The sequence below is a fragment of the Balaenoptera ricei genome, chromosome 5, assembly GCF_028023285.1.
Source record: "Balaenoptera ricei isolate mBalRic1 chromosome 5, mBalRic1.hap2, whole genome shotgun sequence".
Classification (NCBI taxonomy): Eukaryota; Metazoa; Chordata; class Mammalia; order Artiodactyla; family Balaenopteridae; genus Balaenoptera; species Balaenoptera ricei.
The window spans coordinates 92,670,995-92,696,224 of record NC_082643.1 but is presented as its reverse complement, the minus strand read 5'-3'; the positions used below and the strand labels follow the sequence as shown (position 1 = coordinate 92,696,224).

Sequence of the window (25,230 nt, the reverse complement as noted above, 5' to 3'; positions counted from 1 at the left end):
AAGATCCCACATGCCACGGAGCAGCTGGGCCCGTGAGCCACAACTACTGAGCCTGCGCGTCTGGAGCCTGTGCCCCGCAACGGGAGGGGCCGCGATAGTGAAAGGCCCGCGCACCGCGATGAAGAGCGGTCCCCGCACCGCGATGAAGAGTGGCCCCCACTTGCCGCAACTAGAGAAAGCCCTCGCACGAACCGAAGACCCAACACAGCCAAAAATAAATAAATAAATAAATAAAGTAGCTATTAAAAAAAAAAAAAAAAAAAAAAAAAACTTCTGCCTCACTTATACATTTTCTGCATGTCTCCTTTCTTACGCTTCTTTTTTTTTTTTGTCCTTTCCCCAGGCAATTTTTGTCCTTTTCTCTCTGTTGCCAGCAAATGTCTTCCTTGACACTTCCCTTCCTCTCACTCACACTTTTTTTTTTTTACCTACAAAATGATTACTCCTCCAAATTTACTTTACCCCCCACCCCCCATAACCCTTCTCGACTAACCAGGGATCTTCTGGTAACAGGATTCATCATCCTTAACAGACAACGGTAGGATACAAATGAAGGTGTTTCGGTAAAGATGATGGTATATGATCTGGGTTTCAGTCTGTACCTAAAATCTGCCAATTAGCATGGGTCTGTGCAAGTCTCCTATCATCTCTAAGTTTTATTTTTTCCAACTTAACCCAGACCTATTTCCTTTAAGTGTCTGTTGTGAAGATAAACTATGTTCTTTGTAAAATGGTCCATATTATAGATGTGTAAGAAAATAAAATGCTATCTAGGTGGTAGTTTGACAAGATCACCTTTATGTTATCTTATTCCAAGATGTCATCTGTTACATGATTCATTACATAGAAGAAACCCAATCGAAGGTACATAAATGACAAGGAGGGCATCTAAGTTGTCATCACCAAAAGTTCCAAAGCAATAATCTTTGCCTTGCAAAGTTCGGTACTTTTATAGCATTGCTGAGTAACCTGGTATTCTCATTCAAAAGTGTTCACTTGGATCACACTAGACTATAATCAAATACTCCTACCCATGGTCACATTTTCTTATCTGTTCAGTGGAACTGGGTCTAGGAGGATGAGATCAGGGACAGAGAGGCAAACACATCGAATACTGAAAATATTCCATTACAACAATCACTCTCCCAAACAATACACACACAAACACACACAGACCAACACAGGCACACATACCACACAAACACAAACCCCTTTAGTGTCAGAATACCTGCTCTCCTGGGGGTCTTTTTCCAGGAGTCAATTGTCACAAAAGGGGTTGTTTCTCCTCTTTCTGAAGACCCACTCTCCTCCCAAAAATGTTGATTTTCTCAAGAACCAATCAAACCTCATCACAAGAAATACTTAAAATCCAGTTTGAGATTCACTACGTTTACAGTATTAGGTTATGTCTGGGGCAACAGGTCTTCCTTCCACTTTCAGAAGTTTCTAAATTTCTGGGACATCAGATCCTATTAAAAATTAAGTATAAGACAAAAGCCCTGTGGTTTCTCTGCCACTGGATTTGGTGGCAGGCAAGGAGAGATTCCGCAGCCAATGGACACGTGCGTTTAGGTCACAGCTCATTACATTGCCTTCTCATGGGGCGTATGTATTAGTGATCACCTCCAAGCAATCAATTTCATCCAGAGTGGACGTAATGGAGTGCTAATATATAGTACTGTATTGAAAATATACACAATGCCCCTTGTGTCTGCACTGACATAAGACAGTGAAAAGTAAGGCATTTATAAACATCTAAGATAAAAATTCTGAGAACCAGTTGCTTTATAAGAAATGATGATTATGGTAACCTGGCCCCAATATGGGAAATAAAACAAGAAGCCTTTGGTTAAGCTTAATACTACATAGAGCTCACCAGAAGACACATGACCTAGGTAGGCCAGGGTACATTTTTCAATTACTCTGCCCCAGCCTGACAGGCTCTACCTTGCCCCACTAAGCAGGTCCCACATAGCAGGTCTGTGTAACGCATAGAACTCTGCCTTTTGTATATAGAAATCTGGTGGCCACACAGACATCTATCAACTGTGCAAACAAGACTATCGGCACAGGATCCCAGGGAGTCATATAAGGACAGGACTGCTTCCTCCCAGCTGTGTGACCTACCACCCCAGAGCCACCAGCACCCCCAGGAAGCTGTCAATGCTAAATGAATGAAAGCCTAGGACAAACCAGTGCCTCCCACAGTGCGACTTGAAATTCAAACAACTGAGGACTTCCCAAGTTTTCAAAGGAGGGACAGCCTGCCCTCCTGACTATTTATTAAATTATGGAATATGAAAATCTATTTTTAAGCCCTAAGGGAGCATTCAGGCAAGAATCAATTTAAGAAATAACTAAGATATGCCTCACATGCAACTCAGAGTTAGGAGGCCAGCCATTCAGTTCTTTCCTCATCCCCACTGTAATAAGACTTCTAAATACACAGACTTGAACTTGAAGCAACCCCATAGGCAATACAGTTTGGCCAGTTATAGTTTTCTAATTCATGAGAGATTCTGATGATTAAAATAGGGAGCGGGTCACTCTCGAACTTACAAGCAGCAAATGGCTTTTAAACTGGAGCTAATGCGTTCCCAGCAGGTTTTATTTATTAGCAAACATGCAACACATACCCGGTGGGCATGAACTTTCTGGGAAAGCATATATACACAGAATGAGGAACTACGAGCACATACACTTAAATGTGCTTAAAAAGACAACAGCATGTTTTTCTGTTGCTTCCTGAATTAACTCTGAATTGGAAAATAAAGTTTCATATTACAGCATGAGTAACGCATGCAGTGTCTTCTTCCCATGCCTCTTCTGGCAGAGGGATGTGTTGGCAAGAGCAGAATTATACTTACAGGTTAACTTGGCCAAATCAGCCTGAGGATTAGCTACAAAAGTGATGGTTACATGCAGATGATGATGTTGGCACGAGGAGGACTCTCTCTCTTTATTTATTTTTAGGTATCGAATTAGATTGACTGAAACAAAGCTTCATAGGCATCTCATATCTGATGTATTTTCATCTCTCTGGGAAGCATTCCTCGACCTCACTTTTCAGTTTGTGGTGAGGGCTGTGGGATGAACTTTTTCTGGTTTATCGTTCCCTTTAGTCACCCATTTTGAGGTCTCTGACTGCAAACGAGGCTTGAATGCAGTTGCTGTGGAATACATTAATTAATTACATTTATTTTACATAATTGGCATTAGGGCTTTCTGAACAAAAATGCAAATTTATGGAAATTGGTTGAAATACTTATGCAAAATTATATAAAAATGGACCCCTAAATTATTGGAAAAAATAAGGTAGTTTTAATTGAACAGCTAAAAGATTTGTACTTTACTATATGATTATATCTAGTAAACTCAATTTAAAAAGTAAGTTCATTTGCTTCTATCTAACCCTTCCATATCTTGCTCAGTATTGTTGGTATAATTATCACCAATAAAGGACCAATCTTCTTTTCTATCTCTTTTTGCATCAAGTGTTAGTTCTGTAAACAGAAATGGAATATGTTATTCTTTTGAACAGAGCCTTGTGCATTACAAATTAGGAAGCATCAGGCCGAAGAGTTGCAAAGCAACCAATTATTGCTTAAAGGGGACATAATGCAGCACCCTGCTTATTTGTTGTTTTGCAGGGGGAATGACTTTGCTGTAGAACAAGACTTTCAACAAAAGATCACTGAAAGGCAGTTGTGAGGTAAATGGCCTTGCAATCAATAGAATATATCTGGCTACGGTGGCAAGGAATGTGTAATATGGAGGGATATGCAGTTAGGGGTGTAATAAAGAGTATTATGATGCTTGTGACATAGGCGTGAATACCTGAATACTGATAAATGAGCACTTAATAAAAAAATGTGTCAAGAAATGTGGAATATGGATGGGTAAGCACTAAATGAAAGGAGTGAGAAATAAAACATTCCCAGGTTAGGGGACAGAGACATTTACATTTAATTAACAGGTTGTTAATTATTGATGGACAACTCCCAAAATTCAAAGAGATCCAATTTAATATACATTCAGCTAATCAAGAAATTAGACTGACCTCCAAACTCCAAGGGTATGGAAGTAGTTTCACAAGATTCAAATAATTATGCTAATGCATTAATTTTCTTATTCCATATTTTTTCCTTTGGAGGGGTGGGGAGATAGTTTGGAACAGATTGAGGGTGAGCTTACTTTTCTGGTGCTATTTCAGTACCTCCACTTGGATAATTATTTCTGAAAACATCCTCGGGATTCAATTGAATACTTTATTCTCTTTAGGTTCCTACCATAAAATGTAATGGGAGGTTGCCTGAGACTATGTAAAGCTTGTCAACCTCTCATCAAGAAATGGTAGGTAAATTGATCTTTATAAATAGAGAGCTACACCCTCACACCTTGTTCCTCTGGAGTGAAAAGTAGCTAAAGGACAAATCTGTAGTAATCTGAAGAAATGAAATTAGTAAGACTTAAAAACTGTTACCTGAAATATTCAGATTTTTAAAGCCAATATGGGGCTGTGATATTAAGATTCTCATCATATATTTTCTGTGTGATGATACATCATTTCTTCCATTTTCCTCTTTTGTTTTACAATGTGATGCACTGCATGTGTATTTTGCCCTTACCATGTGCAAAATAGTACAAGTCCTGAAGAGAAATACAAAAATATAATTCACAGTTCTTGCTCTTCCACAGACACATACAAAATACAAAATATCAAGCAGTGTGTGAAAGGGTTATAATGAAAGTAGTAAAGAATGAAGTTTAAAGAGAGCTAACTTAATTGTTCCTAGATGAGATACATAACAAATTGGATTTAAAGTGCATGTCTCCTTTACTCATCATTGACATCATATGTTTCATTTCAATATTATTGTAGAAAGCATTGAAATAATTATACACATTCTCTTCCTCCCTCTTTCTTGTCTCTTTTCATTCTTTATTTATCCTTAAATTAAAACTATTTGGTGGGACCATGCAAGATTTCCAGGAGAATTGTCTTCTGCCAAAATTGTGGGGAGTTCAAACTAGAAAGATATAATAAAAATCAGTGAATTATTCAGTTCAAATGGGTGAATGATATGGTATATAGGTTAGATCTCAGTAGAGCTGCTAGTAAACCAGCAAAAATACTGGGTTAACTAGTAAATCTGTTGTTGAATGTAAGTTCGTGTGCCCAATGCACAGTGAGGCCAAACAAACCATAATGTCAGAGTTTGGAGCAGAGAAATGCTTATTGCAAGGGCAAAGCAAGGAGAACAGGCAGTTCATGCTCAAAAAACCCAAATTCCCAGATGGTTTTTAAAGGGAAAATTTGGGGGGAGGGCTGCAGAGTGTGTGACTTTCTTCTGATTGGTTGGCAGTGAGGTAACAGGGTAGTGTTCTAGGAATCTCGATCATCAGCCTTCTGGGTCCAACCAGTCTGCTCTCTCAGCATATAGTTACAATCCTCCATCTGGGTGGGAGCTTTAGTTCCTGTAGAAGAACTCAAAGATATATTGTTATGTATATTCCTTGAGGAGGACCAAGGGCTCTGCTTTATAGCTGTACTATTGTGTCTTGACTGTTTTTCCTTTGTTTCTGCATTCCCTCACTTCCCTGATTAGTGCCTGTTTGAATCTACCCTTTGGGACTCAGGGAAGGTCTAGGAGGCTGAAGTCTTTTTCCTACAAACAAGACATGGGGGACATGGAAAGGCTTTGGTACCCAAGAGAGCCCCATAGTGTTCTGCTTGGTTTCAAATTCATACTAATAAAGCTATAAGAATGATTAGTGTTGGAGTCCACTTACTCATTCACAAATTCATTGGGTATTGTTCATCAAACATTTGACTCAATGTTGGAATTATACCCATGAATACAAATCAGTGCCTAGCCCCTGCTTCAGTATAGGAAGAAAAACAGATGTGCAAAAAATAAAAGTGCAAAAACACCATTGACTATACAGTGAAAGGGGCTAAGTGAAACAAAAAGAACAGGTTTCAAGATCTGAGATTGGAGGGTTTCAGGAGGAGAGGTGAGGGTATGAGGATGGTCAGCAGTGTGAAGGGAAGATTCTTGGGTAAGGTGAGTGCTGAGCTGGGTTTTGACTGATGAATAGACATTTTTGGATAAAAAGTATGTGCATTTGTGAATTGGGAAATTCTACATCATACACAAAGATAACAATAAATGTAAATAATAGAAAGATTATATTAAATTATTTAGGCATTAACTATAGTGGAAGAACTCAAAGATGTTAAATATTTCTAGTGTGTAAATTTCCAGGATATGATCTGCTAGAGACAGTGGTCAAGTCATAAATGGTTTTGTATGCCAGAGCAGAGAGTTTGAACTTTTTAACCTGTTAGCAGTTTCTCCCAAAAGACTCCTTTAGGTTTTCTTTTCAATTTTCCATACACCCACACAGTGGGCCTTGTCAGAACTTGCTAGTCAATAGAAGATCATTTTTCAACCAAATCTTTCCATAGTATAAGGTTTGTTGTCCCTTTGCTATCCTGAAAGAGAAAAAAAAAAAAAAAATAGCTTATATTATAGTTTCTCTTCCCCTTGCCAGCCCCAGAATTCTGCCTTTAATTAATTAATCAACATTATTTTTATTAAATATCTACTATATGCTTAATAAGAATGGGGGGAAATGTGATTTTATAGTCTTTACTAATATTAACAGAAAGCATTTATACTCAAAGAAAAGATGGTTCAGAACACACTAAATTTTGTCATCACAAAATGTCACTCACAAAAAAGGTCCAGATGTTTCAAACCAGGAGTAATGGAAATGATACATGATACATTTGATGTTTCTTTCCCTGTACTGTAAAGCTTCGATGCATTCATATGAGAGCACTATGTAAACCAGGATTCATTAACTCCACTTGCTACATCAAGATACCAAGACCCAGAGAGAGTAGGATACTTATTACAATCCCCACAGCTCTCTATGAGCACAGCTGGATCTCAAATTATAGTTCCCTAATTCTAACTCAAAGTTTTTCCAACAAACTAATCATGTTCACATTCCATCCTTTGGGTCTCAGAAACCTCACTGGCAAGAAGCTGAAATGAAGAAAGAGTAGGGGTTTAGTATTGAAGGAATTAAAGGAAAACCTAAAGTTTGGTAAGTATGAGTGAGCTTTAGGAAATTAGCTTAATTGTAAAAGATTATTTTACAAGTCATAGTTCCTAACAATAAAATTCAAAAACCTCCAAATTGTATTTATTATGTTGGTATTTTATAGGATAAAAGTTGGGGAAGGGATACTTAACTTTGATAGTCTTCATAAGTAACCAAATAAAGAACCTAAAAAACACAACTACACGCACATGTGCATGTCCACACACATGTTGTCTCTCAGGGGGAGTGTGTGCTTGACCAAGAGTGAGTCCCCAAAGTAGTGGTGTCCCAATACCTTGCTGTTATTTCTCACATTTGAACCCACACTCAGTGCCAGTCATTGTGCTAAGTGCCATATATAAATATACTCTCATGTAATTCCCACAATAACACTGAGTTGAATTTTACAAACTAGGAAATGTAAGTAATAGGTGTTGAAATTGAAGCAATGTCTGTCTGATTCCAGAATTCACACATTTAATCTTGATGTCACCAATATTGAAATGGGAGGAGGATGCTTTGAGGTTTAAGTTTCTTCCTAACCACACACTCAGACAGCGTGTGTGGGAAAACTAATGAGTCGACTGTCCCACAAGCTAAATTATATTTACAGTTGATTGTTATATAAATAATAAGTGCAAATGATATAAAAATCATTTAAAATACAGAAGATATAAAACAGAAACTTCTCCCACTCCACTGACTTATCCACATTCCCTCTCATCAGATAATTGCTGTGAGTAATCCACTTCAGTTCAAATGGGGACAACTATGTACTTATCAACTTTACGTACAAAACATGTATTTATCAACTTTAAATAACTATTTTTAGCATCCAATTTAAATGATGAGGTAACTTTCAGTTTATACCACACTTATTTCTTCTTCTCTATTCAACCAAGTTCTCTCAGCAATACTATTACTTTTACATTGTTAAGATTTGCACCACTTTCACTGAATTTAGCAGTCATAATTATACTGTCTAGTTTTGCCTACAGTTTGATTCTAAATGCTGAAAATTATTAAAGCGTCTAGCTTCTACCTAGATGGTCTAAATGGATCTGTAAGAAACACTGAACTACACCATTTAAAAGATAATATTTTGTAAGTCTAGATCAAATTATCTTTTCTCAATTGCTCTTGTTTATGCCATTTATTTTCTTCACGTTTGAATCTTGATTTAGTTTTGAACAAAGTTTGATCTGAAAGTTTAAAATGAAATCACTGTGACCATATATGTATTGTTCACTGACCCAAAGTAACATTTCCTCCTTATATAAGACTTGGTCTTTTTGGAAGCTCAAATGCCTTTTATTTCATAATAGTACATTACTTGCTGTTAAGCACTTAGGGTCCAAGGAAACTCCAAACAAGCTCATGGAATCATTTTTTCATTTCATAATAATTTCTTCTAAGAACTGTTTGCCCTTCTCTTCTACCCTAAATTTAAAGTCCACTAGACCTCTTGCACAACAGTTATCCTGGGAATTCCCTTCATTGTTTCCCTTAGTTAGAGCCACTGCTTCTTGGAAACCGTACGGTAAGCACAGTGTAACTATAAACCATGTCAAATAGCTTCCATGCTTAAAATCTTTATGTGTCCATTTTAATTATTAGTTTTATTGATTCTTTTGTGGTTTCCTTTTGTGTTTGAATGTTTTTGATTGTGCATTACACATTGTCTTTGAAAAATTATTTTGGGTCATGGATTCTCTATGACCTAGGATGAAGTTACTTTCTACCAGGTTCTATAAATCCACGATGACCCTAAATCAAAGCTGTGGTTTACTTGGAGTCCCAGGCAGCATGAATCTGATCTACAAATCTGAGCGACAGCAATGAAATAACCACAGCTCTTCAGAGTTGTTGCTGTTGTTAATACACTTTTCTTTTCCTTCCTTTATCTGTTCAGCATCAAGGCAACTTTTTCTGTGTTCTCTGAGGAGAGAATTACTTCCTGTTCACCTTTATCTTCCCAAGTTAATGTGGAGGTGTCTCCTGTTCAGTATTGGATGGGACATTCTTGCCTAACCAAAGGCCCAAGTTTGCCAGCAGTAACAAATGCCCTCAGAGCAAACACTCCTTTATTCCAGTACAGGACACTGCTTGTATCTCTGGGTTCTATATTCCCATAAATTTTTGACTTAGTAGATCCTCGTCATCTTTTCAGCTATCCAATACTTTGATGAATTTTTAAAATATCTTATCTAGCAATTTTTGTCATTTTTAGCAAAATTATCCAAATAACCTGGATCCCTGTGACTGGAAACAGGAACTCTTCTCTTTATTCTTGCAGTTCAGTTATTTCACTAGTATATTTTGGTGTTGATGGGTTAGGGACAGGTGTATTTTTTCATCTACAAATACAAGCTCTTTCCTAAATTTCACAATAGTTTTATTTTCATTTTATATTTTAATATTTTATGTTCCACATGTTCTATTCTCATCTTCAGAAACACCATTTTTTACAGATATTCAATTTCCTTTTTCTGTCTTCCACCGAGTATATTTTTTTATAATCAATTTTAAATGTTATTTTATTCTCTTCCAATTTCCCTAAACCCATTTGCAATATTTTTGACAGCATTTTCTGTTGAAGTTATGTCTTACTGTTGTTTTTTTTATGTGCCTTTTCTCTCTATTCTGTTTTCATTGTTCTCTCCCATATCCTTTCTGAGCTCTTCCTGCTTGGCTTTCATCTCTGACTTTTGTTTTATAATTTCTTCTTTAAATCCTTGTGTCTTTTGGTTGACACCTTGTTTATCTCTTCGTTTTAATAGATAAACAATGTCTGCTATTCTTTTGAGTCTAAGTCTAACTAGTTGTCTGAATCCATCTTGTGTTTCCTTGGGTAATTCTGTTAGTTTATGAAAAATCTTTTCTTATTAAATTATGTTTTGTCAGAAAATAAATCCAGATGACAGATCCAGGGGTGTTGGTTGGAAAAAGTTGGAAGGAGCCTTGGGACTTCCTATAAATCCACTCTTTCTCTATAAACTACTAATGGGACTATGGGACAAGGATTAGGCACTCTGAGTTGATATGCTTAAATTGGAGAAGGACAAGGAAGAAATTTTTTCTATCCATCACATAATTACACACTGTTTTCTTCCTTGCCATAGCTCAAAGTTTTTCTTTTCAATATCCTAATGGATCTAAGACTCACTAACCATTTATAAACCACATTACAGTCTAAAAGGTCACTTTAACAAAGTTTCCAGTAGATGCATAAAAGTATTTTGAAAATACCATATTGTTATTATTTTTATGATTATAAGCATTCAAGTGATTGAAAGGAGGTATTTCTTTATCATAGCCTATAGTAGTTTTCTTTGCTCTAGTTCAGAGAACTAGGAATGACACAAGCATTCATTTTACAGAATTTTGAACAAGATTATGTCCAACTTACCTTGACTCCTCCAGCAATGTAGGGACTTGAGTGACTTCAAACATGTCTTTGGATAGAGGGAATGTAAAGACCCTAAGGTGGGAGTTAACTAGCATGTTTGACAAACTGCAAGGGGGCAGTGTGAACGGAGCAGAAAAAGGGAGGTGGGAAGATAAGGGCCGATAGGTTGGGGGGCAGAGTTACACTGGGCCTTTTTGGGTTTTTGACTTTTACTCTGAATGAGATGGGGAGCCACTGGAGGGATTGTAGCACAGGAATGAGGTAATCTGGCCTATGTTTCAAAAGGATCACTCCAACTGGTATCTTAAAATTACACTGTAAGGGAAGAAAAGTGGAATTAGAGAGACCAGTTGGAAGGCTATTGGAATGATACGGGTGAGAGATGGTGGCAGCTCATAAGGAGCATTTGCAGTAGAGGGAGCGAGCAGTGGCCAGAGTCTACATATAATTTCCAGCAATCATCAAAAGAATTTCTGATGTTTTGGATGTGGGCTATGAAAGAAGGACCCTAAAACGGGATAATTCTTTGTTTCTAGTCCTTAGCAACTTGGATGGATTCAGTTGTTGTTGAACAAAGATGGAAGAGACACTGGGTGGAACGTGTATTTTGGGATAGGGGATCAGGAGTTCAGGCTGGACATGTTAAGTCTGAGATGCCTCCTAGAGATACATCACCTGAAATGGAACTTGGAATCTTAGTATACTGAGTTGGATAGTGTCTCCCCCAAATTCATGTCTATGTGGAACCTTTGAAAGTGGCCTTATTTAGAAACAGGTTCTTTGTGGATGTAATGAAGTTAAGATAAGGTCATACTGTATGAGGTGAGCCCTAAATGCACTATGACTAGCATCCTTATAAGAAGAGGGAAATTTGGACAGACAGAGACACAAACACATGGGGGAGAAATCATGTGATGACAGAGGCAGAGACCAAAAGAACGCAACTACAAACCAAGGATGCCACAGACTGCCAGTAGCCAAAAGAAGCTAGAAGAGCAAGGAAGGATCTTCCCTTAGAGTCTTCAGAGAGAACATCGCCCTGCACATACCTTGATTTCAGACTTCTAGGCTCTACACCTGTTAGGTAATAAATTTATTTTATTATAAGGCACCCAGCTTATAGTAGTTTGTTATGACAGCCTAGGAAACTAATACACCTGTGTATGTTAGTTTGGCCTGACTGGCTCTTAGCAGTTCAGAACCATTAGCTCCTGTATTCTGGATTCTCTAAGTCTCTTGCCCCAGTCACAGATCGTATTCACTCCAGGGGCAGGAATCTCCCTCATACATTTGACTCACATTGAGCTAAATATCTGCAACCACTAGTTTCAGGGGATGCTGATTTTTTTGTTACCATCCTGGCTGGTTAATTTATTCTTCATCTTGTATTTTTGCATATGATATTCTCAACACAAAATCTTTCTGAGATTTAATTTCTTCATGTATATGAGAGAGAGGTTCTAAGAAATGCAGTGTATCCATACAATGGATTTTGGAGTTATACAGGCAAGGTTGAAAACAAAAAACAAAAACTTGAAGCAAATTCAACAGCTTGTCTCGTGTTGTAAATGTTAAATCTAAAGACAGTTTTGTGGGTTAAGAAGATCAGTAACTTAAAAAAAAATAGTTAACATTTTGTCTAGTTCAGATACTGTAAGTCATGGTGATTTAAATCATGATATATCCAAAATGTTATTTCATTAAGCAATCCATTCTTGCTCTTCAGGAAATGAAGACTGCCTTATCCACCTCCTAGGCTTACAAGAAAGTCTAAGCACTCATACTGCAAGTGGCAGTGTCTTATCCAAAAAGACTTTAGTAACTCCTGTTTTAAAATTTTCCATCTGAATTTGCTTATGGCTGGTAAAAAAAATGTTATGCGTGTTTGTCCTTTGCCATGTGCCCTCATCATTTTGAGTTATTTGCAGTTGTAGAAAGAAGGAAAGCTGGGGAAAGACCTCAGAAACTGCTGAATTTCTCGAGGGTCAGAAAGACAATAGGCTTTTTGGAAAAGTAAGGGGGAATTCTCACATGGTGAGGATAAGTTGTTGGGATTGAGCTAAAAACTAAGCATCTGGCTTATGAAAATTTTGCTGTCACTGCTGGAGCTAGTCAGCATTATATAGTTCCTTGATCACTAGGGAGTTTACGATCTGTCTGAAGTTATTTGTGCACTAACAGTAACTTTAACTGTTCATTTCATGATTTCTACTATTTGTAGGGAAAATAACAGTAAACAGTGTCTGAAAAATCTGAACATAAAGACATGTTAAAATAAGGAGATTGAATGTTGAAAAACAAAAAATGCAGAAGAACCCCAGGAGATGCAATAAATCCAAATGGTTTTCCAAACAAGAGGGGGAAAAAACTAGTTAACACAAAACTGAACTGAAATATGCAAATAAATAAGAAAATTTCTCATTCAGGATCCATTTGGACGCTGTATTTCTTGCAGAGTTACTGCTTATTATTGTCATGCTTCTAGTTTCCCATCTCCTTTTGTCAGTCTATTGAAAGCTTGTTAAAATCTTATTTGCTTTTCCTGTTCTTTTGTGGTAGTTGCTCTTGCCTTAACTTTAATGTTAAATCATGTGGAAGTAAGGTAAAAGGGAGAAAAAAAATCAGCACGAATCGTCACTGCAGTGGCCTAGTTTTATGGATATTTTATATATTGATCAGCTTATGTTTTATTCAGACAAATGGGAGAAAACTGGGAAATAAATAATATTTATTTGCATTGCAATTTATATTTCTATTAAATAATAAATTACAATGCTAATGCAAAATGTCTAAGGGTTTCCTGGAGAGACTGGTTAGAGTCTGAAAGGGGCACTGATATAGAAAGGAAATAATTTGTCCATGGATATTCCAAGGAGAACAAGAGGTTGCTACACTAATTTTTGTCTCCTTGTTTTGGAGAAGATGATAATATATTTTATCCTTGCTGTCCAGAACTAAGCACAGTGTTTGACAGATAGTAGATCTTCCATAAATAGATGGTGAAGGAATATATGAAAAAATTGATGATGCCAATTAAGTACACATTCACCCGATTAAAAGTAATCTAGTCCATGGAGGTTCTAATGGTCAGAAATGCTGGATTGTCCACATTCAAACCAAAGACCACTTGAATACAAATCCTATGGCCTTAGCCACTGTCCAACATGATTTGGAAAGTACTAACTGTGTAGTCTTGGGCAGATAACTTTTGTGAGCTTCTTTTTCTAATATTGGGATAGAATGAGATAATATCTCAAAACATAGTTGTGATGATAACAAGTAATAACTAAAGTACTTATCACTGTGTCTGGTGCGTAGTTAACGTCACTGGGGACGATGATGGTAGAAGTAAAGGAGTATTAAGTGTTTTCCTCTTTGTCAGCTACTTCTCTAACATTTTCTCTTTCTCATTCCCAACATTCACTGAAGAATTTTTAAAATCATATTCTCCTTGGCTGCCTCTCACAACGCTGTCATCTGCATCACGGAGGGCCATGAGCACCTTAACATTTGCTCATTCTCCACTGATAATTATCACACCAGTCCCTGATTTCAAGTCTATACACTCCATATTGCTCTAGAGACTATGCAGAATCTGGTGAAGCCTGTCTGGCCATTTTAATCTCACATAAGAAATCCTAATAGAATACCAGTGCCTTGCACATAGTAGGCTACATTAAATATTTCTTTTTATTTAAGAGTCTTGCTTTACTTTCATCAGCTAACTACACCTTACAGCAGAAGGTGAAGACAAATTCACAGACATGTTTTCCCCCTCCCCCCAATTTTAAGTTTGAGTCTGGACTTCAACAGGCCAAATCCAGGGACCTGGTACTTGCGTCAAAAATCACAGAAAGTCTAGCTACATCTCATGAGAACTTCAGGACAATCTCTCCCGATGATTTACCTATGAGATTAATCATTTTTTTCTTCAGGGATATTTTATAGTGCCTCTTTCTAGAAGGTGCTGTGCTGAACATTAATCTGTATTGGAATTCTAAATGAATTGGGCCCACTGTTCTCAAAGGAATGAGAGGAAATGCATCTCTTAAAAAATTAAGATTACCTCCCCTAACTCCACCCCACCCCCACCCCAAGCCTGTTACATTGGTGCTAAACATGATCTCTTACCAGGGTGTGTATTGCATTTCTGAAAATCAAGCATGGTGAGCCTCTGGAGTCTACTCCTTTCTTTCTTTATTAATGAAAGCGTTTTTATTTGTGCCCTCCATTATTCCCAGAAGTACAACACAAAACAAGATGGGGAACCATGATTTATCTTCTGTTTGATGAAAACATCTGCAGACTAAACTGAGCCTCTTGATGCCGGAATTGTCGTCAATGATGACTTTGACAAAATGAGCAATACATAATTTCCTAGCTCCCTCGCAAAGCTGAAACAGATTGTCAAATAAAACACTGGAGGAGATGCATATGGGCTGAGTAGACCAGCCTTGAATAGGAACACACACAGGTGGTGGTTTAGTAGTGGCTCTAAGAAGGAGGACTGCCCTAATTTGGAGGGTCATTTGCATTTGAAAATGTTCATTGCTCAATAGTGAGTATTCCCTGTAGGAGAAGAGAATGGATATGGCCAAAACTTGCATCTATTTCTGTCCTTTGGTAACTTGAATAAATCAGAGAGCCCAAGCAAAGGAGAGAGCAAGTTATGCTCAAACAAACTGTCCTGTAATAGTGGGCTTTACAGAATACAAATCAGTAACATATGAAAAAGACGCTTATGAAAATCAATTGCTTTATGGTTAAAGATGGATTTTCCATCAACACTAAGCATGGAAAGTGTGCTAATGGGTATATTCAGTATGCTTTTTAAGAAATGGCAATCAAATGCTTTTATTAGTCTTTATATCTGAAAACTACAGCAGAAGTCATGTAATTATTTTAAGTTTTAATTTCACAAGCCAATACTAGTTGCCAAGATAGACAATCAAAGCTCCTATACCCTGAAGATTTGGATCCTTTACCTGGGAGAACCTGCCTCCACTGAAATTCCTGTTAAGTTCACTTCTTCCCTCAAAAGAAGAAAGCAATTGATGTTTTTCCATAATAGTTACATCATTTACTCAAAATATTATTCTCCTTTAGTGTATATGTATTTCTAATAAATTTTTTATTCTAGAATAAATTTAGATTTAGAGAAAAGTTGTGAAGATAGTACAGAGGGTTCCATTAAGCCCACAACCAGTTTTTCCTGTCATTGACATTTTACAATAGTATATTTGTCAGAATTGATGAATCAATATTGATACATTTTTATTCAACCCATACAGATTCTCCATACAGATTTTCTTAGTTTTTACCTAAATGAACTATTTTTGTTCCAGGATCTCATCCAGGACCCTGCATTACATTTAATAATCATGTTTCCTTAGACTCCTCTTGGCTATAACAGTTTCTCAGGCTTTCCTTGTTTTCAGTAGCCTTGACAGTTTTGAGGAGTATAGGTCTGGTGTTTTGTAGAAGGTTCTTCAGTTTGGGTTTGTCTTATGTTTTTTCACATGGTTAGACTGGGGTTATGGAGACCACAGAAGTGAAGTGTCATCTCATCCAATCATATTAACAGTGCATGCTCTCAATGTGACTTGTGTTGAGGTTAATTTTGGTCACTTGGTCAAAGTAGAGTTTGTCAGGTTTCTCCACTGTAAAATTATATGTTCTCTCTTTCTGTGCACTAGTCTTTAGAAGCAAGTCATTAAGGACAGCTCATACTAAAGGAATGGAGTGGTTAAACTCCATTTATTTGAGAGGGTATTGTCTACATCACTTATTTGGAATTCTTCTGCACATGAGATTTTTATATGTAGGATCATAATCCAATACTCAGTACCTTTATTATAGTCAGGGTTTTCCAGAGAAGCAGAATGAATGAATAGGTTGTGCGTGTGTGTGTGTGTGTGTGTGTGTGTGTGTGTGTGTGGAGAGAGAGAGCGAGAGAGATTTTAAGGAACTGGCTCATGCAATTGTGGAGTCTGGCAAGACCAAAATTTGCAGGGTAGGCTGGCAGGCTAGGTCACCCACGTTATGGAGAGTGATCTGTTTTAATCAAGTCTAATGATTTAAGTGCTAATCTTACCTAAAAAATATATTTATAGGAAAATTTAAAATAATGTTTGACCAAATATCTGGTTACCGTGACCTAGCCAAGTTGACTCATAAAAGTAGCCATCACATCATCTTATTTTGTTGCTCAAAGAGTTTCAGATTTGGCCATTGGGAGCACTTTCAGTGGTCTCCCATGACCCTCTGCTATACACCTATTATTGTGGATTGTTTTTCTTTTGGGGAGGAACTTCCTTACTTTCTGGCACTATAAGAAATTCAGACTCATACAGTAGTCCCCTCTTATCCATGCGGATATGTTCTAAGACACCCAGTTGATGCCTGAAACTGTGGATAGTACTAAACCCTATATATACTATATATACTATTTTTTTCCTATACATGCATGCCTAGGATAAAGTTTAATTTATAAATTAGGTACAGTAAGAGATTAACAATAATAATTAATAATAAAATATAAATATTTAAAAATAAAAATAAAATTAAAATATCTGTTAAGTACCTAAAAATCCCCAAAATGGAACAACAATAACAATATACTGTACTAAAAGTTATGTGAATGTTGTCTCTCTCTCTCACTCTCTTAAAAGATCTTATTGTACTGTACTCACCCTTCTTCTTATGATGATGGGAGATGGTAAAATGTCTATGTGATGAGATGAAGTGCATTGTGACATAGAGTTAGGCTGCTGTTGCCCTGATGACATGCCAGGAGGATCATCTGCTTCAGGTGATCCTGGGTCATCAAAACATGACAACATTGATGGTTGGAAGTGAGGAGTAGATGACATTGATGGTTGGGGATCCTGGGTGGGATGAAGCAGGATGGTGCAAGATTTCATCATGCTACTCAAAATAGCAAGCAATTTAAAACTTATGAATTGTTTATTTCTGGAATTTCCCATTTAATACTTTTGGACATCTGCTGACAATAGGTAACTGAAGCCTCAGAAAGTGAAACTGCAGTTAAGGGGCAGACTACTGTGCTGTATTTTCCTCCCACATCCCTATGTCAGCCATTTCTCCAAGCATTCTGAGAGAGGGAGAGAGAGGAGAGAGAGAGAGGAGAGAGAGAGAGGAGAGAGAGAGAGGAGAGAGAGAGAGGAGAGGGAGAGAGGAGAGGGAGAGAGAGGAGAGACAGAGAGAGAAAAAAATGCACTTTGGTGTCTCTTCTTTTAAGAACACTAATATTATCAGATTAGGGTCCCTCCTTTATGACCTCATTTAACCTTACTTCCTTAAAGACCCCATCTCCTACTACAGCCACACTGTGGCATTATGGCTTCAAAAATAAATTTGGGGGGGGGGATGCAAAAAACATTCAGTTCATAACATATCATTATCTTTCTGCCTGAAGAATTTTAAGGTTTTTTGCAGGGTAGGGCTGCTGGAGATAAATCTGTTCTTATTAGACTGAGAAAGTATTTCTCCTTTACTTTTAAAGGATAATTTTGCTGAACATAGAATACTATATTCATGGTGTGGGGATGGATGGCTCTTTCAATATTTTAAATATTTTGCTCCGCAGTCTTCCTTTCCTTTTTAAAAAATTAATTAATTAATTAATTAATTTTTTAACATCTTTATGGGAGTATAATTGCTTTACAATGGTGTGTTACTTTCTGCTTTATAACAAAGTGCGTCAGCTATACATATACATATATCCCCATATCTCCTCTCTCTTGCGTCTCCCTCCCATAGTCCCTATCCCACCCCTCTAGGTGGTCACAAAGCACCAAGCTGATCTCCCTGTGCTGTGTGGCTGCTTCCCACTAGCTATCTATTTTACATTTGGTAGTGTATATATATATGCCACTCTCTCACTTCGTCCCATCTTACCCTTCCCCCTGCCCATATCCTCAAGTCCATTCTCTAAGACTGCGTCTTTATTCCTGTCCTGCCCCTAGGTTCTTCAGAACCTTTTTATTTTATTTTTTTAGATTCCATATATATGTGTTAGCATACGGTATTTGTTTTTCTCTTTCTGACTTACCTCACTCTGTATGACAGATTCTAGGTCCATCCACCTCACTATAAATAACTCAATTTCATTTCTTTTCATGGCTGAGTAATATTCCATTGTATATATGTGCCATATCTTCTTTATCCATTCATCTGTCGATGGACAGTTAGGTGGCTTCCATGTCCCGGTTATTGTAAATACAGCTGCAATGAACATTGTGGTACATTACTCTTTTTGATTTATGCTTTTCTCAGGGTATATGCCCAGTAGCAGGATTGCTGGGTCGTATGGTAGTTCTATTTTTAGTTTTTTAAGGAACCTCCATACTGTTCACCATAGTGGCTCTATCAATTTACATTCCCACCAACAGTGCAAGAGGGTTCCCCTTTCTCCACAGCCTCTCCAGCATTTATTGTGTGTAGATTTTTTGATGATGGCCATTCTGACTGGTGTGAGGTGATATCTCCTTGTAGTTTTGATTTGCATTTATCTAATGATTAGTGATGTTGAGCATCCATGTGTTTGTTGGCAATCTGTATATCTCCTTTGGAGAAATGTCTATTTAGGTCTTCTGCCCATTTTTGGATTGGGTTGTTTGTTTTTTTGATATTGAGCTGCATGGGCTGCTTGTAAATTTTGGAGATTACTCCTTTGTCAGTTGCTTCATTTGCAAATATTTTCTCCCATACTGAGGGTTATCTTTTCATCTTATTTATGGTTTCCTTTGCTGTGAAAAAGCTTTTAAGTTTCATTAGGTCCCATTTGTTTATTTTGGTTTTTATTTCCATTTCTCTAGGAGGTGGGTCAAAAAGGATCTTGCTGTGATTTATGTCATAGAGTGTTCTGCCTATGTTTTCCTCTAAGAGTTTTATAGTGTCTGGACTTACATTTAGATCTTTAATCCATTTTGAGTTTATTTTTGTGTATGGTGTTAGGGAGTGTTCTAATTTCATTCTTTTACATGAGGCTGTCCAGTTTTCTCAGCACCACTTATTGAAGAGACTGTCTTTTCTCCATTGTATATCCTTGCCTCCTTTGTCATAGATTAGTTGACCTTAGGTGCATGGGTTTATCTCTGGGCTTTCTATCCTGTTCCATTGATCTATATTTCTGTTTTTGTGCCAGTACCATATTGTCTTGATTATTGTAGCTTTGTAGTATAGTCTCAAGTCAGGGAGCCTGATTCCTCCAACTCCATTATTCTTTCTCAGGATTGCTTTGGCTGTTCGGGGTCTTTTGTGTTTCCGTACAAATTGTGAAATTTTTTGTTCTAGTTCTGTGAAAAATGCCAGTGGTAATTTGATAGGGATTGTATTGAATCTGTAGATTGCTTTGGGTAGTATAGTCATTTTCACAATGTTGATTCTTCCAATCCAAGAATATGGTACACCTCTCCATCTGTTTGGATCATCTTTAATTTCTTTCAGCAGTGTCTTATAGTTTTCTGCATACAGGTCTTTTGTCTCCTTAGGGAGGTTTATTCCTAGGTATTTTATTCTTTTTGTTGCAATGGTAAATGGGAGTGTTTCCTTAATTTCTCTTTCAGATTTTTCATCATTAGTGTATAGGAATACAAGAGATTTCTGTGCATTAATGTGTATCCTGCTACATTTTCAAATTCATTGATTAGCTCTGGTAGTTTTCTGGTAGCATCTTAAGGATTCTCTATGTATAGTATCATGTCATCTGCAAATAGTGACAGCTTTAATTCTTCCTCTCCGATTTGGATTCCTTTTATTTCTTTTACATCTCTGATGCTGTGGCTAAAACTTCCAAAACCATGTTGAATAATAATGGTGAGAGTGGACAACCTTGTCTTGTTCCTTATCTTAGAGGAAATGGTTTCAGTTTTTTACCATTGAGAATGTTGTTGGCAGTGGGTTTGTCATATATGGCCTTTATTATGTTGAGGCAAGTTCCCTCTATGCCTACTTTCTGGAGGGTTTTTATCATAAATGGGGGTTGAATTTTGTCAAAAGCTTTTTCTGTGTCTCTTGAGATGATCATATGGCTGTTCTCCTTCAATTTGTTAATATGGTTTATCACATTGATTGATTTGCATATATTGAAGAATCCTTGCATTCCTGGAATAAACCCCACTTGATCATGGTGCATGATCCTTTTAATGTGCTGTTGCATTCTGTTGGCTAGTATTTTGTTGAGGATTTTTGCATCTATGTTCACCAGTGATATTGGCCTGTAGTTGTCTTTTTTTGTGACATCTTTATCTGGTTTTGGAATCAGGGTGATGGTGGCCTGGTAGAATGAGTTTGGGAGTGTTCCCCCCTCTGCTATATTTCAGAAGAGTTTGAGAAGGATAGGTGTTAGCTCTTCTCTAAATGTTTGATAGAATTCGCGGGTGAAGGCATCTGGTCCTGGGCTTTTGTTTGTTGGAACATTTTTTTTTTTTTTTTTTTTTTTAGCATTACTGATTTTTTTGTTTTTAATTATGAGAAAATCCTATTTGAAATAGCTGTGGTTCATTGTATATTTTTCTATAACTCCTGTTAATTCTGTCAATTTTTTAAATGTATGTTGCTTTGTGTTATTACTGATTATTTTCTTTTTTTTTTTTTCACACACACACACTGTATTTTATTTTTACAAGAGACAAATAGACTGACACCAAGCATTGTACATGGATGACCACAACAAAAGCAACAATGATTGCAATTACCAAACATGAAACACACTCATACTATGTCATAATATTGACATTCAGTCCAGTAATCCTCCACTGTAACAGCTCCTTTACTTTGCAGTGAAAATTGATTTGTATATTCTTTGCCTCTGAGTCCTTGTGGGATTTTTTTTTTTTTTTAATTCAGACAGAAAGTCACAAAAATTATATTCATCCTCATCAGTTCACTCAGTCCCATGTAATTAATTTTTTTTTATCTTGATCTTTTGTTAGCACTTTTATGAGTTCATCAGTTTTTCATTAGAGTTCTGAAAATGCTTATTCATTCAGTTCAGCAGTACAGTCAGTTACCAGAAACCTGTACTTGTCAGAGTCTTTTCCATGAATTTCTTGAAGATGAAACCCTTTTATAGGAACATATTTGCAAAATCATCAGAGTACACCCAGAACTGTCTGTAAATGACAAAAGACTTAAAAATGACCACAGTTAAAGATTTGATGAAAGTTCATAATAATGCAGTTGACAAGAAAATTAGTTATTTCTGAGATATACATTTTAAAGTAATAACTAGGATTATTACTTATAACATTATACCAGAACATATAAGATTTTTAGAAATTTCATGTAATGTCTGAAACATTTATATTAACATATTTCCATACATATTTCCATACAAATACAAATATAAGATTTTTAGAAATTTCATGTAATGTCTGAAACATTTATGTTAACATATTTCCATACAAATAACCCAATGAAAGTTTAGTATTAGTTGTTTTGTTTGTTTTTTTATACTGCAGGTTCTTATTAGGCATCAATTTTATACACATCAGTGTATACATGTCAATCCCAATCGCCCAATTCAGCACACCACCATCCCCACCCCACCGCAGTTTTCCCCCCTTGGTGTCCATATGTCCATTCTCTACATCTGTGTCTCAACTTCTGCCCTGCAAACTGGCTCATCTGTACCATTTTTCTAGGTTCCACATACATGCATTAATATACGATATTTGTTTTTCTCTTTCTGACTTACTTCACTCTGTATGACAGTCTCTAGATCCATCCACGTCTCAACAAATGACTCAATTTCGTTCCTTTTTATGGCTGAGTAATATTCCATTGTATATATGTACCACACCTTCTTTATCCATTCGTCTGTTGATGGGCATTTAGGTTGCTTCCATGACCTGGCTATTGTAAATAGTGCTGCAATGAACATTCGGGTGCATGTGTCTTTTTGAATTACGGTTTTCTCTGGGTATATGCCCAGTAGTGGGATTGCTGGGTCATATGGTAATTCTATTTTTAGTTTTTTAAGGAACCTCCATATTGTTCTCCATAGTGGCTGTATCAATTTACATTCCCACCAACAGTGCAAGAGGGTTCCCTTTTCTCCACACCCTCTCCAGCATTTCTTGTTTGTAGATTTTCTAATGATGCCCATTCTAACAGGAGTGAGGTGATACCTCATTGTAGTTTTGATTTGCATTTCTCTAATAATTAGTGATGTTGAGCATCTTGTCATGTGCTTCGTGGCCGTCTGTATGTCTTCTTTGGAGAAATGTCTATTTAGGTCTTCTGCCCATTTTTGGATTGGGGTGTTTGTTTCTTTAATATTGAGCTGAATGAGTTGTTTATATATTTTGGAGATTAATCCTTTGTCCGTTGATTCATTTGCAAATATTTTCTCCCATTCTGAGGGTTGTCTTTTCGTCTTGTTTATGGTTTCCTTTGCTGTGCAAAAGCTTTGAAGTTTCATTAGGTCCCACTTGTTTATTTTTGTTTTTATTTCCATTACTCTAGGAGGTGGATCAAAAAAGATCTTGCTGTGATTTATGTCAAAGAGTGTTCTTCCTATGTTTTCCTCTAAGAGTTTTATAGTGTCCAGTCTTATATTTAAGTCTCTAATCCATTTTGAGTTTATTTTTGTGTATGGTGTTAGGGAGTATTCTAATTTCATTCTTTTACATGTAGCTGTCCAGTTTTCCCAGCACCACTTATTGAAGAGACTGTCTTTTCTCCATTGTATATCTTTGCCTCCTTTGTCATAGATTAGTTGACCATAGGTGTGTGGGTTAATCTCTGGGCTTTCTATCTTGTTCCATTGATCTATGTTTCTGTTTTTGTGCCAGTACCATATTGTCTTGATTACTGTAGCTTTGTAGTAGAGTCTGAAGTCAGGGAGTCTGATTCCTCCAGCTCCATTTTTTTCCCTCAAGACTGCTTTGGCTATTCGGGGTCTTTTGTGTCTCCATACAAATTTTAAGATGATTTGTTCTAGCTCCGTAAAAAATGCCATTGGTAATTTGATAGGGATTGCATTGAATCTGTAGATTGCTTTGGGTAGTATAGTCATTTTCACAATGTTGATTCTTCCAATCCAAGAACATGGTATATCTCTCCATCTGTTTGTATTGTCTCTAATTTCTTTCATCAGTGTCTTATAGTTTTCTGCATACAGGTCTTTTGTCTCCCTAGGTAGGTTTATTCCTAGGTATTTTATTCTTTTTGTTGCAATGGTAAATGGGAGTGTTTCCATAACTTCTCTTTCAGATTTTTCATCATTAGTGTATAGGAATGCAAGAGATTTCTGTGCATTAATTTTGTATCCTGCAACTTTACCATATTCATTAATTAGCTCTAGCAGTTTTCTGGTGGCAGTTTTAGGATTCTCTATGTATAGTATCATGTCATCCGCAAACAGTGACAGTTTTACTTCTTCTTTTCCAATTTGTATTCCTTTTATTTCTTTTTCTTCTCTGATTGCCATGGTTAGGACTTCCAGAACTATATTGAATAATAGTGGTGAGAGTGGACATCCTTGTCTCGTTCCTGATCTTAGAGGAAATGCTTTCAGTTTTTCACCATTGAGAATGATGTTTGCTGTGGGTTTGTCATATATGGCCTTTATTATGTTGAGGTAGGTTCCCTCTATGCCCACTTTCTGGAGAGTTTTTATCAGAAATGGGTGTTGAATTTTGTCAAAAGCTTTTTCTGCATCTATTGAGATGATCATATGGTTTTTATTCTTCAGTTTGTTAATATGGTGTATCACACTGATTGATTTGCGTATATTGAAGAATCCTTGCATCCCTGGGATAAATCCCACTTGATTGTGGTGTATGATCCTTTTAACGTGTTGTTGGATTCTGTTTGCTAGTATTTTGTTGAGGATTTTTGCATCTATATTTATCAATGATATTGGTCTGTAATTTTCTTTTTTTGTAGTGTCTTTGTCTGGTTTTGGTATCAGGGTGATGGTGGCCTCATAGAATGAGTTTGGGAGTGTTCCTTCCTCTGCAATTTTTTGGAAGAGTTTGAGAAGGATGGGTGTTAGCTCTTCTCTAAATGTTTGATAGAATTCACCTGTGAAGCCATCTGGTCCTAGACTTTTGTTTTTTGGAAGATTTTTAATCACAGTTTCAATTTCATTATTTGTGATTGGTCTGTTCATATTTTCTGTTTCTTCCTGGTTCAGTCTTGGAAGGTTATACCTTTCTAAGAATTTGTCCATTTCTTCCAGGTTGTCCACTTTATTGGCATAAAGTTGCTTGTAGTAGTCTCTTAGGATGCTTTGTATTTCTGCGGTGTCTGTTGTAACTTCTCCTTTTTCATTTCTGATTTTATTGATTTGAGTCCTCTCCCTCTTTTTCTTGATGAGTCTGGCTAATGGCTTATCAATTTTGTTTATCTTCTCAAAGAACCAACTTTTAGTTTTATTGATCTTTGCTATTGTTTTCTTTGTTTCTATTTCACTTATTTCTGCTCTGATCTTTATGACTTCTTTCCTTCTGCTAACTTTGGGTTTTGTTTGTTCTTCTTTCTCTAGTTTCTTTAGGTGTAAGGTTAGATTGTTTACTTGAAATTTTTCTTGTTTCTTTAGGTAGGCTTGTATAGCTATAAACTTCCCTCTTAGAACTGCTTTTGCTGCATCCCATAGGTTTTGGGTCGTCGTGTTTTCATTGTCATTTGTCTCTAGGTATTTTTTTATTTCCTCTTTGATTTCTTCAGTGATC

At 36.7% G+C, this 25,230-nt stretch overlaps 1 long non-coding RNA gene across 2 annotated transcripts in view; it reads right to left on the bottom strand.

Moving 5' to 3' along the window:
- Positions 1-503: 503 nt before the first annotated feature.
- LOC132366014 (uncharacterized) overlaps positions 504-25,230 on the bottom strand; it is an 82,549-nt gene continuing 57,822 nt past the window's right edge. The window contains exons 3-6 of one of the 2 annotated variants that reach the window (XR_009503331.1): positions 18,600-18,772; positions 6,346-6,499; positions 4,484-4,650; positions 504-3,170 (exon numbers count right to left, since the gene is read on the bottom strand). This is a non-coding gene — a long non-coding RNA (uncharacterized LOC132366014). The remainder of the gene's footprint in view (positions 3,171-4,483; positions 4,651-6,345; positions 6,500-18,599; positions 18,773-25,230) is intronic. The other variant, XR_009503330.1, reaches the window with a different exon arrangement.